We start from the raw sequence: 5,000 nt of genomic DNA on the forward strand, positions 1-5,000 counted from the left end.
AAATGTATATATATATATATATATATATAATATATATATATATATATATTTATAATATATATATATATATATATATATATATATATATATATACATATATATATATATCATATTTATTTTATATATATATATATATATATTTTGTGTTTATTGAATAATTAGATACAATATCTATTCTGTTCATAAAAGAGAGTTAATATGGGCATTTTTTCTTATATTGGAAAATATCAACATTTTGAAGGATTTACCTAATATTAGTTTGTATTTATAGAAAAATCGATTTTAAATACAATCAAAGTTTGTTTTAGTTGTCACACAAACATGAAATAGTTCTTATAAAATGTATATAAGAATAATGATCCAAATTAGTGAAAGTATAAAATAATATTCATCAAAGGTATTATTCATTATAAATGTAAATGTTTCCTCACGGGAAAAAAAAAGAATAATCCACTAATTACAATTGTTATTATTTAAAAAAGAATTTAAATAGAGCACACTACAGCTTAAAAGTGCTTTCTGTGTTTAGTTACACTCCCTAAAAAGAAAAAAAAAAACTTATTTATACCAAAAAGATCCTTTTTTTAATTAAAATTTGTTTAGTATCATATAGAGTTAAATAGGCTCATTCACAATGGTTAATAAATGCATCTTGGGAAATGAATATTCCTATAATCAGGACAGTGATATTTTAAAAGCAAAATATAATTGAAAAAAATTAAAAATTTTGCATTTATGAGGAAAATTTATATATTTTATTTTCCTGTTTTCGAGTCGTAGTTTTCCTCTGATTAGGAGCTGATACTCTACTGGGGCCCAATCCTGATCAATCGGCCCATTTAATACAACTACGAATGTGTTAAAGAGAGAGAGAGAGAGAGAGAGAGAGAGAGAGAGAGAGAGAGAGAGGAGAGAGAGAGAGACAGAGACAGAGAGAGAGAGAGAGAGATAAGATTTTTTCTATGAGAAATTGCATCTATTATTTTATTTATTTCGGCAAATAATAGATGCGATATCTTATAGATAAAATCTTATCTCTCTCTCTCTCTCTCTCTCTCTCTCTCTCTCTCTCTCTCTCTCTCTCTCTCTCTCTCTCTCTCTCTCTCTCTCTTTCTCTCTCTCTCTCTCTCCTCTATATGTGTGTTTGTGTGCGCGTATGTGCTTGAAGAGTATATCTCCTTTTAAAAATTACTTATTATTTTCTTTCCCTTTCGTTTTCTTTCTGTTGAAACTAGGAATACTTTCATTCTACGATCCTATTTTGAACAAATATGCCTATCACCAGATACCTACCTCCATTTTCTTAATCAAGGATAACTTCTCAAATGGAATTCATTACGAAAAGATTGATATGTGATAAATAAATCAACATTAAGATGTGTTTTTTACTCAACATTCTTTCACCTTGCATTGATAATCAATTTCATCCCATTTGATTAACTTTTAAATTTCTCCAGTCTTTTCAATAACTTTCTAATTAATTTAAAAAAAACGTTTGATATCAATAATTTCCAATGGACTTTTTACTTGAACTTTTTTTATAAGTTTCCCATTCTATCAAAATATATATTACAATGACCTATTATGAGTCGTATCTGAATGCAATTGTATTTCATGTATGAATAAAACTATTCTGATTGGAAATGCATTTTCTCTCTCTCTCTCTCTCTCTCTCTCTCTCTCTCTCTCTCTCTCTCTCTCTCTCTCTCTCTCTCTCTCTCTCTCTCTCTCTCTCTCTCTTTTCCATTTTTAATTTTTTTTAAAGTCAAAATATTAAACATATATTTATGCATGAATAAAAATAATCTGATAGTAAATGCATATTATCTCTCTCTCTCTCTCTCTCTCTCTCTCTCTCTCTCTCTCTCTCTCTCTCTCTCTCTCTCTCTCTCTCTCTCTCTCTCTCTCTCTTTCTCAGAATAATCAACATCGATTCATACATATATGCATACAAGAAAATCACAGCTTAGCCATCTATCTATATGTCTAATCATTTATCTATATATAAAGATATATTCATTCGCATATACTCTGAGTGGAAGAAAGCAATATATCACCTTCTAATAAATTCATATTCATATGCAGTTTACGTGTCTTCTTATGCATCCATTTAATCTTATATAAGATTTTTTTGAAACCGCCCTCCCCCTCAAAGAAAAAAAAAATATTCATCATCATAAGTAAGATAACCAAGTATCAAAAACTTCCACAAGTTAAAGGTGCAATAAACTCAATATAAAAACTACTCCAGAGTGTGATTTAAAAGAATTCCTTAAAATCTCATAAACTCCAACTATTACACTAAACATCTTTGTCCAATTAGTGAGAAGTCATTTCACCTGCTATTAAACAAATGGAATTTAATATAACGAAACAGAAATCTCATAAAAATAGGATGTCGATCATGTATGCGAGCTGAAGGTTCTGACGAAATAGTATTTTGATCGTTTCAATGATTTTATGAAATGTGTTTCCTGGATAACGAAATTTTTCTTAAGATCAAATTTCCTAATGTGATCTGGAATCCATTGTTATTTCATATTAATATGATAGGTTCTTCAGAGGATAATCAAATTTCATCAGCCTTTTGGGAAAATAATTTAATTATTTCAATTTAGAAAAATATTTTTTTTTCTACTTATTCTATCCACATTTCATTCATTAATGCATGTATAATTCGTTAACGTATACATATATAAATCTATATATATATATATATATATATATATATATATATATATATATATATATATATATATATATATATATATATATATATATATATATATATATATATATAAATATATATATATATATATATATATATATATATATATATATATATATATATATATATATATATATATATATATATATATATACATATATATATATATATATATATATATATATATATATATATATATATATATATATATAATATATATATATATATATATATATATATATATATATATATATATATATATACATACATATATATATATATATATATATATATATATATATATATATATATATATATATATATATATATATATATATATAATATATATATATATATATACAAGGGGGCAATACAGAGAGTTTAAGGAAAACCATGACTAATTTCAAATTGCCGGTTAAATTTGATACAAACGTGGTGTCCAAGAATCGTTTATCCTTGCTCGTGTTGGAAACCACCGTAGAGTTTTACTTGTTATTGCTAACATATTTTGAAAACATTGACAGTAACATCTACCTTAGAGCATTTTTTGAGTGGAGACCTAACGTTAAATTCCTAAGCAATAAAACTTAATTGGGAAAGTAAGCAGATAATTGGGGCTCGGAACACTATTAATGGAAACGATGCCCTAAAACAGTGCGGTTCACAAATGTTTTAAGCGATTCCGAATTTCAAATCGAGTCCATTATTATTATTATTATTATTATTACTATCCAAGCTACAACCCTAATTTGAAAACCAAGATGCTATAAGCCCAGGGGCTCCAATAGGGAAAAATAGCCCAGTGAGGAAAGGAAATAAGGAAATAAATATCTGAAGAGAACAAATTAACAATAAATCATTCTAAAAAAAAGTAATGTCAAAAGAGATATGTCATATATAAACTATTAACAACGTCAAAAACAAATATGTCATATATAAACTATAAAAAGACTCATGTACGCCTGGTCAACAAAAAAGCATTTGCTCCAACTTTGAACTTTTGAAGTTCTACTGATTCAACAACCCGATTAGGAAGATCATTCCACAACTTGGTAACTACTGGAATAAAACTTCTAGAGTACTGCGTAGTATTGAGTCTTATGATGGATAAGGCCTGGCTATTAGAATTAACTGCCTGCCTAGTATTTCGAACAGGATAGAATTGTCCAGGGAGATCTGAATGTAAAGGATGGTCAGAGTTATGAAAAATCTTATGGCAACATGCATAATGAACTAATTGAACGACGGTGCCAGAGATTAATATCCAGATCAGGAATAAGAAATTTAATAGACCGTAAGTTTCTGTCCAACAAATTAAGATGAGAATCAGCAGCTGAAGACCAGACAGGAGAAAAATACTGAAAACAAGGTAGAATGAAAAAATTAAAACACTTCTTCAGAATAGATTGATCACCGAAAATCTGAAAAGACTTTCTTAATAAGCCAATTTTTGTGCAATTGAAGAAGACACAGACCTTATATGTGTCTCAAAAGTAAATCTGCTGTCGAGAATCACACCTAAAATTTTGAAAGAGTCATACAAATTTAAAGAAACATTATCAATACTGAGATCCGGATGTTGAGGAGCCACCGTCCTTAACCTACTTTCAATCATACTTTGAGTTTTGTTAAGATTCAACTTCATACCCCATAATTTGCACCATGCACTAATTTTAGCAAAATCTCTATTAAGGGATTCACCAACCCCAGATCTACATTTAGGGGATGGAACTGATGCAAAGAGAGTAGCATCATCTGCATATGCAACAAGCTTGTTTTCTAGGCCAAACCACATGTCATGTGTATATAGTATGAAAAGTAATGGGCCAAGAACACTACCCTGTGGAACACCGGATATCGCATTCCTATACTCACTATGGTGCCCATTAACAACAACTCTTTGAGATCTACTACTTAAAAAGTCAATAATAATGCTAAGAAACGACCCACCCACTCCCAACGGTTTCAGTTTGAAAACTAGGGCCTCATGATTAACACGGTCAAAGGCAGCACTAAAATCAAGGCCAATCATACGAACTTCCCGACCACAGTCAAGGGATTTCTGTACTGCATTGGAGATTGTAAGAAGGGCATCACATGCTCCAAGGCCTTTATGAAAACCAAATTGCAAACCAGGGAATAGACGATTACCTTCAGCAAACCTATTAAGACGTTTTGTCAGAAGACGTTCAAAAACTTTGGATAATATGGGAGTTATGGAAATTGGGAGGTAATCAGTGGGACTTGAGCTACCACAAACACATTTACATAG

Source organism: Palaemon carinicauda, chromosome 14 (genome assembly GCF_036898095.1).
Source record: "Palaemon carinicauda isolate YSFRI2023 chromosome 14, ASM3689809v2, whole genome shotgun sequence".
NCBI lineage: Eukaryota > Metazoa > Arthropoda > Malacostraca > Decapoda > Palaemonidae > Palaemon > Palaemon carinicauda.